Consider the following 13632-nt stretch of genomic DNA (forward strand, 5'->3'; position numbering starts at 1 on the left):
ATACCCAATATTTAATTAGAGAGAATTTAACATGTCTTGCCTTTCTTTTTTTTTTTTTTTTTTTTTTCAAGGTAGGGTCTCACTCTGGTCCAGGCTGACCTGGAATTAACTCTGTAGTCTCAGGGTGGCCTTGAACTCATGGCGATCCTCCTACCTCTGCCTCCCACGTGCTGGGATTAAAGGCGTGCGCCACCACGCCCGGCACTTGCCTTTCTTATAGCCAAAGATTAGTGGGAGCTTGATATTGGAGAGCAAAATCATTATCTGGATATGACTCTGACTTGTTTCCCAGTTCCACATATTGGTTCCTTTCTACTGAGTAGATCTGTTGGCAAAAGAACAGTTGGTTACCCACCATGGGTATGTGCCATTATTGCACTTGTGTGTGACCATCACATCAGGTTGTGTACTTCTCAGTAGCTTAGACCTCGAGTTGCACAGAAAGATGTTGGCCACTTTCTCAGCACTAGACAGGCTAACTGGGACTGGCTTCTACCCAGGTCTCTCCATGGCCTGTGCCAATAGCATATGGTGTCTTCAGTAGTTGGGTCTGACCATTAACCTCTGGTAGGTAATCAAGGGCTCTCACAGAAGTCTGTTTTTTTTTTTTTTTTTTTTTTTGGTGGGGGGCAACTTGTAGATCTCTCTGATCAACAGTTCATTGTGGGTGTTAATCACATCCTGGCACTGGGAGTTATAGGCCAGCACCAAGGGAAAAGATAAAGAACAGAAAGAAAGAAAGAAAAAGAAACAGGAGAAATTAAAAGTTAGGTTTCATCTCAGCCTGTCCAGGGCCCTTCTTTGCAGGTGTTCCCCCTAAAGTCCTGTTGAGGGTTCAACGTTTTAGTCTATCTTCTAGGATATAAGTTTCTATGATACCAGTTCAATTTGGATTGTTTTGTATTTACCCCTTCACCCACCTTTCCCCTCCCCTTAAGCCCTATCCTCCCTGTTGTGTAGACCTGGAGATGCCTATCAAGTAAGTCAGCAACTCAGGCAGATCCAGGTTAGGAACCATGTATGAGTGAGACCCTATGATGACTATCTTTCTGTGATTGAGTGACTTCACTGAATATTATCTAATCCAAGTTCAACCATTTCTCTACAAATTTCATTGTGTCATTTTTTTTTTTTTTCTTACTGCTTAGTAGAATGTTGTCCTGTAGCTATAGGACATCTTGGTTATCCATTTGTCCAATTATGAGCACCTGGCTTGATTCCAGTTCTTAGTTATTATGAATTGTACAGCTATAAACATGGTTGAGCAGCTATCTCTGACATGAGGCTTGGATCTTTTAGTGTAAATGCACAGTAAGGTAATAACAGGGCCTGTTGGGAATCCAGTATTTATGCGGCTTAGGCAAGAGAACCACAAGCCCAAGGCTAGGCCTGGCTACAAAACAAGCCCCTATCTCTTCAAAAACAAAACAAAACAAAAACAACAACAACAACAACAACAACAAAAACAGGAAAACAAACCACCAAGAATACAATAATAGTAGGATACAATAAAAGCATGATGGGAAAAAGAAAAATTTTATTATGTAAATAATTTATAAGAAAGTAATATCAAAAATAGGGATGCAGAAAATGTGTCTACTATAAAAACATAAAGGCCTGATGTGGTTACTCCTTTATAATTATTGACTGTTATGGTTTCATTATTTACTCTTGTTATTTCAAGTTAGTTAGTGCTTATTTAATGGGAGGAACAGCCTATATACCAGTTCATTTTCTCTTTTCTTTAGTATACTTACTTAAGAAAATAAGGAACAATTTTCTTCTACATTGACATAAAGCCAAAACTTACTGATGGCAACAAAAAATCCTTACACGCTTTTGACTAATGCTTTCATTTTAACCTCAGATAACATTGAAACTCATAACTTAATAAGTGAACACAGTATCCTAGTCAGAAATGGGAAAGTAATATAGAATTTACAGAGCTGTTTGTATCAGCTCCTTAAGTGACAAAATCTTGTTATATTTGCTCTGCAGGCTATCAATTCAAATACATAAGACAGACATGTGCTTTTCTCTTGAAAATTTTTAATGTGTGGGATAGGGCATGCTATATTTTTCTTTAAAATGGTATGAAGATTGTAATAATTATAAAGAAATAAAGCTCATTTTACAAAATCTACTCTCTCTCTCTCTCTCTCATCTCTCTGTGTGTGTGTGTGTGTGTGTGTATGTGTGTTCACTTGTGTGTAGAAATCAAAGAACAATTCCAGAAGTCATTCTCAGGAAAATCATCCATGTTTCCTTCATATAGCTCTCTCATTGGTTCACTAAATATGCTAGACTGGCTGGTCAGCAAGCACTAGCTAGGGTTCCTCTTGACTTTGCCTACACAGTATAGGATGATAAGCATACACAAACTTGCTCAAAAATTATATATAGGTTCTGGAGAACAAACTGTGGTCCTTGTTCTTGCATATCAAGCATTTTACTGACTGAATTACCTCACCAGTCTATATAAACTCTCTTTATTTGGGTTTATAATATGAACACAAACACCCGTCAGATTAAAGCTATAGTCACATATTTTCAGCATAATACTAAATTTGATTTCTACATAAATGTTAAAGTACCACAAAAGCTAAGGCTTATTCATGCAAATAATACAACTGTGTAGGTCACAACAAATTAGATTCTTTAAATAGGAGCAATTTTATGAATATTTTTAATGCCTTAACACAACAGATTTCACATATTAAAAATGTTCCATCAAGGGCTGGAGAGATGGCTTAGTGATTAAGCGCTTGCCTGTGAAGCCTAGGGACTCCAGTTCTAGTCTTGATTCCCCCAGGACCCACGTTAGCCAGATGCACAAGTGCACGGGGGTGGGGTGGGGCACGTGTGCCTGGAGTTCGTTTGCAGTGGCTGGAAGCCCTGGCACACCCATTGTTTCTCTCTCTCTCTGTCTCTTTCTCTCTCTGTCTGTTGCTGTCAAATATATATATATATATATATTTAAATATATATATATATTTAAAGTTCCATCAAGATATATATATGGCACTCAAGAGAAATTAATAAATCCCATCTTAATGACATAAAAGCACTATGTCTATTTCCTAGGCATCTCTTAAGTTATTGCAAGTATTTATTATGCAGTTCCAGTATCCATTCTTCTCTCTTCAGAACAATGATGGTCCTAACTTTCTATAGTTAAGTAGTCATGAAATTAAATGACATTATATGTTAAAGTAAACCAAATCTATGGCCAGAAAATATTGAGTTGAAATCTATACCTTTTGTTCATTAATAAGTTAACTACTGAGGATCTTTGAAAACTTATGCCATTGAGCATTATGCCATTGATCATTACCACTGAGGATTTCAAAAAGTCAGGTATTACATTCTGACAACTAATTCTTCACATAATTGACTGTGGGTTCAAAATCAGCCTTTTAACTTGTCTTTATAGCCCAAGTGTTGTATATATACAAATAGAGGCTTCAGAATGAAATGGCTATAACAATGACTTGAGCCAGAGGTATGGAAGCAGGTGGTTGAAGTGGGGTGAAAGGCAAGACTATTGAAATTGTAGCTGACAAAGACATTTAAATCATCAAGAATAACAGCAAGAATATTACAAGACAAAAAAGAACACGTGGGTAAACATTTATCTAATTGGGGATAATAGTATCTAAGTGTACAACTTAAAAAAAAGTTTCTGAAGCAATGTGATGTTCAAAATCAGAGTATTTTAGGGAGGGAGGAACAGCGACAGGAAGTTACTGAGTGGCCCTAGCTTATGTCCTCTGTGATGCTCATATGCTAACAGACCCAACGCTGAGCAAAGATTTGGGGCATTATAGAATTGGGCTGCAAGGGGAATGAACATGGGTGAAAGGAGAATCCAATTACTTTTCGATGGAAAGGTTAGAGGTCCCTTAGAGGTGCCCAACACAGTCTGGTGGATTTTTTTATGTCTAGGGGCTGATATCCAGTGGCCATGAAAAATTAAGTGGCTTGTTGTAAGGTGAAGACATTTTTTGTTGTTGTTGTTGTTGAGGCATTCAATGAGACAGCTGAGTATGGAAGGACCAAAAGAAAGAGTGAGTATTGTTATAATCAGGGAATGAGTTATGTATCACAGAAAGGGTAGGTTTAACTTGAAGGGAGTAGAGCTGTGAGGTTTGTTTTTTTTTTTTTTTTTTTTTTTTTTAACTTACAGCAATATATATTTTAGCTGGTTACAGAGAGATGTCAAGTCATGTGTAAAGAAATAATATTATTGGCCATAAAAAGGCTAATATAATCCAAAATACTAATGGCTTTGGACTGGTAAGATTTACTTGGTTACAATTGTTGTAGTCCATGGCTGAAGTTTTAGTCATACATATATGACTTTTGGGAGTTTTACCTTTGGGTTTTCTATTTGTCAAACTTTACTTTGTAGTTTGCATATGTAGTAGACTAGTAGCTCACATGGAATTTTTGAACAGGCAAGGAGTTCTTTGGGAAAGTGATCCTTACCAGAGCCATTAGTAAAGAAACATTTTGCTTATATCAAATCAAATAGCCATTATGATTTGGTTATTATGTATGTATGATTTTTTTGCATGTGACATGGCATCCATAAGTGACATGAATATTGTATTTAAGGTTGATAATAATAATAATATGGTGATAGGTAAGGAAGAAGGGATTGTTAACTTGGATGGGAAATTAATTGGAAATTTTGGAAATATACAGCAGGATTAGATAAGGTACAAAATATAAGAGATTAGTATTGGAGCAATATTTGAAGTTAATTAATTTTGAAGCTTAGGTTTAAAGGTGTTTTGTGTTGTTATTGTTGTTGTTGTTTTGTAAGTCTTTACTATAGAAGGCTTCTAATCTTTCAATCCAAAAATCAAAAACTGTTCAATTTGGAAGAACTAATGAACCTATATTAGGCTGAAAGGCTAAAAGTTTGATTAGTCTTGATAATTTGTTACTATTAGTTGTTTATTTTATAAACACGGTGACAATATGTTGTACAAAATTATATTGATTATATAACAAAATGAAACACATTTTACATAATTAGGCCCAGTTTTAGGTATTAGAATAAATTTATACCAAACAAATGAAAGTCTTACCCAAAATGACATATTATAAAAGTAGGAAACTTAAGAAACTTATTGTTGTAAACAGGTGTCCTATGTAACAGAATAAAGCTTTATAAGAAGGAGAACATATAAGATTAATATTTGGTTATAACTTAGTTATCTTAATCCAGGATTAAAGAACTCTTTACAACTCTTAATGTTATCAGGGGCAAAGGAAATTGGGCTTGTATTTTAATGATCCCCATGTCTAATGCCCATCTTTAGGAGAGACAGAGAGAGAGAGAGAGAGAGAGAGAGAGGGAGAGAGAACCCAAATTTTTGGAAGATGGGTGATGAATTTGTCTGACTTTTTATAAGCTGAAGTGGGATGGTGGGAAAAATAAAATTGGGTGAGTTTCCCTATTTTGTTGAATTCTAGGCCTTGGATGACAATCAAAGGGGGCTCAGATTGATGGAGTTAGTCTAATACAAGACCATTTGAAGTCAATTGGTGAGCCCTTCCCCCAGAGTTGGCTGCCCCTTTTGGAGGGGGCTTTATCTAAGTAAGCTCCAGGAAGGATAGTGTCCCCTCCTCCCACCTGTCTGCCAGTACTGCTTTCTGCTTTCCAGAGTGGACTCAAAACAAGTAGGTACCGAAGAACTGTGTATCTCCAGGAAGCCTCCAAAGCTTCAGTGCCAGATTGGAACTGCTGAGGCTTCCAGCCCCCTGGATTGAGCAGCTACCAGGTTCCTTGACTCTCAGGCCTGCAAACTGCTATTTTTGGACTGCTGTAAGCTAATCCAATGAATTCCCCTTTAATACACTGTTCTACCTGTGCTGTTCCTCTAGAGAACCCGTAAAAATTACCCAGGGAAGACTGGAAACGGAGCTGTTTGAAAACATTTATTTCATATGAAGAGCATTGTTTGAAAAGGGGTCTATACCCTGAGGTAGAGAATATATTTTAAGAGTGAATTTACTTATGAGCAATGAACTTGAGATACTTAAATGAGACAATTATTTAATAATTGTGCAGTACCTAAAAGAGCAGAATTTGGTTATTGTACAACCTTTGACATAACGAATGTTTTTAGTTTAAATAAAATAGGAGTTATTTTTAAAACATTAATGTTTTTACTTTGAGATCTTTATTTTGGGAAATTAAACACAAATAAGTGAGCCTTTACCTTAACATTCAGTTTCCCCAACAGAACATTTTCCTTGATCTGACTCCCTATTAGCCGTTTCTGTAAACCATTTGAGACTATGAGGTGAAGCTGTAATCAGGATTTTCTAGGTTGACTGAGCACCCCCTGGCCAACATAAGGTGGACAACAGTAACAGGAGAGTGTGCCAAACAATGGCAAAAGGGGAAGCAGTCTATAACACCCATAAGCCCGCCCCCAACAATACACACCCTACAGGAGGCATTAATTCCCAAATCTCCATCAGCTAGGAACCTAGTATTCAGAACACCTAAGTTTATGGGGTACACCTGAATCAAACCACCACACCCAGGCTGACCTGGAATTTATCTGTATTCTTAGGGTGGCCTCAAACCCACCATGATCCTCCTACCTCTGCCTCTCGAGTGCTGGAATTAAAGGCATGCACCACCACACCTGGCCTTAATCTTTCATTTTTAATCTTACTTTTTATATTCTTACACTTTTTGTACTTGTATTGACCACTTAAACATGTTTCTTAATAATGTTATGTGTACTATTGAAAATCTCTTCATATATTATCCATTAACAATATCATCTTGTCCTTTACAAAACTTTAATTATTTTTTACAAGACAATTAAGAGAAACTTCAACCAAGTGACCCATCTTATTATTAATGGACAGAGAAGCAGGTAAAGTAGTCAGCTTCACCAAGTTAATCATTTTAATATTAAAAATTTGAAGAGAAACATCCTTAGCAAAAAACCTTAGAATTTAAAGTGAGGAATATGTCATGAACCTGGTTTTAATAATTTAGCATCATCTTAAAGTACATAAGCATTAGAACATTTAATGACCATAACTATTGGAATAATTAATGAGCATATATTTAGTCATACATAAAGACAGACTGGGAAGAAACATAAAATGCATGTCGTTGACGTGGTTGGCCATCATAACATAACAACACGGAACATGGAGAAACATACCTTTTTAAGATTAAGAGCTTAGTTATGTTTTAAGTAGGAGAGGACTTAATCTTAACAGGGAAACAGCCATTGTTTTGAATTTCAAGCTGACTTTTTTTCTTTTCTTTTTTTTTTTTTTTTTTTCGTGGCCATTAGCCAAATGTAAGGGTGCTAGAATTATAGGATTTTTCTTTGTGTTTATCTTCGTTTATTTTGTCTAGCTTTGTGGCAGGCATGTTTTTTGTTTGTTCTGTTTTATTTTCTCATCAATTTAAGGGTTAACATTTTGTGCACTTTGATGATATGGCGTCAATTGTCTCTATACCTTGGTTATTTGTAATGAAAACAAGGAGAAAAGGGAAAAGACAGAAAAATAAAGCCTAGGTAAATAGTTTTAAAAGTGTAATGATTTTAATTAGGGCAAGGAAAGAAAAATTAGATATCCATATGTGGAAGAAGGTGTGATTGCATAGTATACATATAGGTGAAAACATCATATTTATATGTACACATAAATATATGCATACACATTTAAGTTGTATATACATATATGCATCACAAAAATAAATTTAAATCTGCTTGGGTTCTCTGTACATATAAGAAATTAGATAGACTAATCATTATTATGTAAATTACAACAAATATTTCCTATGATGATATGTGTAGTATCTTCAGAGAAGAGTATTTAGCTCTAAGTGAGAGAAGTGGGAAGGACAATGCATGCAACCTATTGGGAATGGAATTTGCATTTATCACAGTGCTTATGTTCCTTTTGTTCAGAATTATAACTTTTTCTTGTCACTCTTTGCAGTGTGAAAACATATTTTTCAGGCATTGTTAATTTTGGAGTATTTATAGATCATTTCTCTTCTAATTTCTCTAATGACTAATTGGAGATATATAGGAACATAGCTTTGCTGGCATGGAAATTACAGAATGACTTTAAATATTTATTATTATTTATGACCCTTTCATATGTTTATTTAAATTTAATTTAATTTTTAAGTTAATTAAAATGAGGGGTTTCTTTGTGATATTTCAGACATTGTTCTGATTGAATTTTGGCCCTATTCAATCCTCTCCTTCATTCTCCTGAGCTTCATTCTGCTGTGTGATCCTTTGTTTTCAGTATTTAGCCTTAAACTTTCATGACACAGGTTTTCTATACCCCTCCCCCATGCCTCCACCCTGCACACCACTCTCTCTAAAAGCGTCTTTCCCTCCCCATATATGTGGTTCTACTTTTTTGCCACTGCATACATAAACTTAAATATAAAGGTAAATGAAAAATAGAAGCTAGAACCTGCACATGGGAAAGAGAATATCATCTTTCTCTTTCTGACCCTTAATGTAAAGTTTCTCAAATCAATACATTTCATTAAAAAATTAATTTGTTTATTTATCATCCATTTATACATTGATGGATACCTAGCTGATTCCATTTTGTGTCCTACTGTGTTGAGGTAAAAGTACATATTGTACTCTTGTTAGATGTTTTATGAAATTTGAATCTGTCCATGGCACCAAAAAATGTTTAGTTTCCCAACTCCATGAGAGTTTTAAGCAATATTGTATCATCTCCATTCAGCTGGGCATTAATATTTGACCCTCTAAAAGTACATTTATAAGTCTCAGTTTGTGCCATATCAATTCCCATTGCATTGGTTATTTTCATTCATTTATAAAAAGCTAATTTATAAAGGAAAATAATTTATACATATACACACATGTACATATATATTTGTGTATATAGACATATACACACATGCACATTCCTGCTGTATACCATGCTTAAGCAGTAACTCTTATGTATTATTTCTCTGATTATTTTTCAATAAATTATTCACTTTTTTCCTTTATTAAGTAATAACAAATTAACATGTTTTGCCCAAAATAATCTTAAAAATATGCTGAGTTATAATAGAGTCATCACAGAAATAAATACAGTAACATTTATGGTATATTGTATATTTTTGCATTTTCCATTTTCAGTGGCTAGAGGTATGTTCATTTGTAAAAACACATTTTTTTTTTTCTTTTTTTTTGGTTGTTCGAGGTAGGGTCTCACTTTGGCTCAGGCTGACCTGGAATTCACTATGTAGTCTCAGGGTGGCCTCGAACTCTTGGCGATCCTCCTACCTCTGCCTCCTGAGTGCTGGGATTAAAGGCGTGCGCCACCACGCCCGGCACATTTTTTTTTTTTTTTGAAAATCCTGATGTACTGGTTTTGATTCCCCAGTATCCATATAAATCCAGGTGCATATATATAAACGCTCCACTGTCAAAATCTAAAATGTAAAATGTAATTACAGAAAATGATTGAAAATATTATATTCAAACATGTCTTATTATTCCCTTTAGGAATTGACACTAATATAAAAAAACCTATAGTCAGACATCCAGTTTTGTGTCAAGGGTTTTACAAATACATAAATAATATTTTTCTCTAGATTTTGAGGCAATCCTATGGACTCATAGAACATCCTCCCTTTTAATTTGCTGATATCCAGATGGAATGTCAAATTCTTACCTACAGATTAATTGTGAGATAAATTTTTTTATGATGAGTTTCATCTGGTACCTCATCATATTGGGAAAATTTTTGCATATAAAATTTGTGTAACTTTTGTTGAAATCTCTCTGATTCACCTTATGCTACCTGAAATTTTCAAAATACTTTCAGGAGCTTTTCAAATTCTTTGGCAAAAAAAAACAAAACAAAAAAAAACACTTGTTGAAAGTTACGATTGTATAATATTTTGGTACAATTACCTATGGCCTTGTAAAAGTAAACTGAAAACATCTACTGAAATATTACTCATCTTCACTCCCACACACAAGAGTAGCTCTGAAATGTTCTGTTGTATGGCAGCCAGAAAACAAGAAGAAACCAAGTGTTCTGCTGAACATGAACAATGAAAAGCCATTTTTCTCTAAGATATTGTAGGACAGAGAATCATCTCAGGGAATAATTTTAAGACATTAATGATAGCAGCATTCCCTTTCTTAAAATTTTGTATGTATGCATATAGTATCTATGCATATTAATAATATGCATAATAATGTATGTATATATGTGTGTAACTATATATATATATATGTACATATATATATATATATATAGATAGATAGATAGATAGATAGATATAAATATATATAGAAAAGAAATTTGAAAACTTTAAAGAAATTAGTATTCCATAGAGTAATACATGCTAAGAGGGGGACTCAATAGTTATAAACACTTTTTTTTTTTCAAATCCCAATGTCCTGGGTTGAATTCTGCATTATCCACATAATGCCAGATGCATCAAGTTGCACATGCATCTGGTGTTCAATTTCAGTGGCTAGAGGTGTTCCCATTCTCTCTTTTCCTCTCTATATATCTTTGCAAACAAATACATAATATATTTTAAATAAATAAATCCCACAAACTTTTCTTATTTTCTTTTTTAGATATGGACATACTTAGTAAGTAAACAACACATACTGGTACCATCCTTTCCCTCATCCCTGCCACTTTTCCAAAGAGGCCCTCTACCTTAGGGAAGAAGGTCAACCCCATGGGGATTGTGGGTCATGCATTTTAGGGGCAGCAGAAAGTTATGGGGGAAAGGCAATGTCTCTGTGCAAAATGTCCCAACTTGTGTCTCTAACAATCTTTATGGCCCCTCCTCTGCAAAATTCCCTGAGCCATGTTGGGTGTGTTTTAAGTCTACTTCAGTGATAGGCTTTTAGAAACCTCTGGATCTCTGCTTTGGTAGGTGTTGAATGTCCTCAATGTCTATTTCCTTCATCCTTGTGCTGATATCAGGTTCACAGAGAAAGCAGCACTGAAGCTCATTTACCCAATTCCTCTGTGGTTTCAAGTGGGGCCAGGGTAAAGTGTCTGGGTCATTTATCTCCTCTGGTACTGCAACCATCTGAAAAAGAGAAGCAGAATCTCCAATACAAAGAATGAAGTCGTCACTGGTTAAGTGAGATAACTTATTAATTTAGAGAGAATTTATATGGTGTAGACTCTCCTATACCCCAAGATTCATAGGAGCTTGACAGTGGAGAGCAAATTCATTGTCTGGATATGGTTCTGACTTGTTTCCCAGCTATAGACATGGTTTCCTTTCCACTTAGTGGATCCACTAGTGAATCCAAGAGCAGTTTGTTTCCCACCATGGCTGTGTGCCACTATTGCACTTGTGAGAACATAAAGTCAGGTTGTTTCCTTCTGAGACTTAAGCTTAGACTTTAAGTTGCTCAGACAGATGTTGGTCACTTTCCCCTAGTAACTCATGTAGCAACTTCCAAAAGTAGATAGGCTGCCTGGAGACTGGCTCTTGTCCAGGTTCCAACCATGTCTCTCTATGGTCCATACTTACAGCACATGGTGTCTTCAGCAGTAGGGTCTTAACCATTAACTTCTGGTGGATAATTAAGTGCTCTAACAGAAGTCTGTCTTGTTTTGGCAGACCTTGAGGTTTCTCTGATCAACAGTTGGTTGTGGATGTTAACTGAATTCTGGTACAGGGAATTTCAGGCCAGCTCTAAGGGAAAAGAAAAAAAACAAATAAAAAGATAGAAAAGAAAGAGAAATGGGAGACATGTGAGGTTAGGCTTCTTCTCACCCTCTCCAGAGCCCATCATTTCAAGTGTTCCCTCTAAGTTCTTGTTGAGGGTTCAACCTTTTAGTCTAACATCCATGATATAGCATTTAATGGTGCCAGTTAAATCTGTGTTCAGTTTGGTGATCCCCACCAGTCCTTACCCTTTTTCCCAATCCCTACCCTCCCTATTGTCCCAGACTCAAGATGCCATTCAGGTGTACTAGAAACTTGGGCTGATCCAGGTTAGGAACCACAGATGGGTGAGACTATCTGATGATTGTCATTTTGTGACTGTGTGAGTTTGCTTAGTATGATCTGTTCAAAGTTCGACCATTTTTCTACAAATTTCTTGTGTTGTTTTTTTCTTACTGCTGAGTAGAATTCCATAGTGTAGATACACCACATCTTGGATATCCATTCATCAAATGATGTGTATCAGGGTTGATTCCAGTTCTTAGCTGTTACAAGTTGAGCAGCTATAAACATGGATGTGTGGAACTTTTAGGATAAAAGCCCAGTAAGGGAATAATAGGATCGGTAGTTAAGTCTATATTAATTCTTTTCAGGAGTCTTCATATTGATTTCCATAGTGGTTAAATGAGCTTATATTCCCACCAACAGTGAATGAGTGTTCCTATTTCTCTACATTGTTGCCAATATGTTTTGATTTTATTTTTTAATGTTTGCTATCCTTACTTGGGCAAGGTGGAATCTCATAGTTGTTTTAATTTGCATTTCTCTAATTGTTAAGGATGTTGAACATTTTCTTAATTTTGTGTTAGCCATTTGTAATTTTTCCTCTGAGAACTCCCAAATCAGTTCTCTCCCACACTTTTGGAGTAGGGTATTTGATTTTTTTAGTGTTTAGTTTTTTGAGGTTTTATGTAGATTGTAGATATTAGGTTTCTGTCAGTGGTATACATGGTGAAGATTTTCTCACATTCAGTAGGTAATCTATTAGTTATACTTATGGTATGTTTGTCTGTGTAAAACATTTTTAGCTTCATTAAATCCCATTTGGTTGAGTGCTTGTTTAATTTTCTGGTCTGCTGGGATTTTGTTCAGGAAGTCTTTTCCCGTTCCTATATAGTGGAAAATACCTCCTAATTTTTCTTCCAGTAGTTGAAGAGTTTCAGGTCTTATACTGCCATCTTGAATCTATTTGGACTTGATCTTTGTGTATGGAGAAATGAGTGAATCTAATTTCATTTTTCTAAATGTGGTCATCCAATTTGTCTAACACCACTTATTGAAGATGCTGTCTTTTCTCCAGTCTACATTATTTGCACCTTTGTCAAAGATCAGGTAGCTATAGTTACTTGACCTAAGTCTGGGTCTTCAATTCTGTTGAACTGGTCTATGTTTCTGTTTTCATCCCAGTACCATACTGTTTTTGTTATTATGGCTTTGAAATATAGATTTACATCAGGTACAGTGATCCCTCCCGAGGTTTATTCTGAGATTAACTTTGGGCATCCGAGGCCTACTTCCATTCCATATGAATTTTGAGATCATTTTTTCAATCCCTGTTAAGAATAATACAGTATTTTTTATTAGTATTGTGTTAAATCTATATATTGCTTTTAGCAGCAGAATTGTCATTTTCACAATATTAATTCTAAATTCTACCTATCCAGGAACATGGAAGGTCTTTCCATTTTCTCAAATCTCTTTTTTTTTTCTTGTGTGTTTTTATGTTTTATATATATATATATATATATATATATATATATATATATATATATATATATATATGTATGTATGTCTCCTTGGTTAATGTTATTAGAAGGCATTTAAATTTTTGTTGCTATTGAAAATGGACAACATCACTGATTTCTTTCTCTGTATGGTTG

Source organism: Jaculus jaculus, chromosome 3 (genome assembly GCF_020740685.1).
Source record: "Jaculus jaculus isolate mJacJac1 chromosome 3, mJacJac1.mat.Y.cur, whole genome shotgun sequence".
Classification (NCBI taxonomy): Eukaryota; Metazoa; Chordata; class Mammalia; order Rodentia; family Dipodidae; genus Jaculus; species Jaculus jaculus.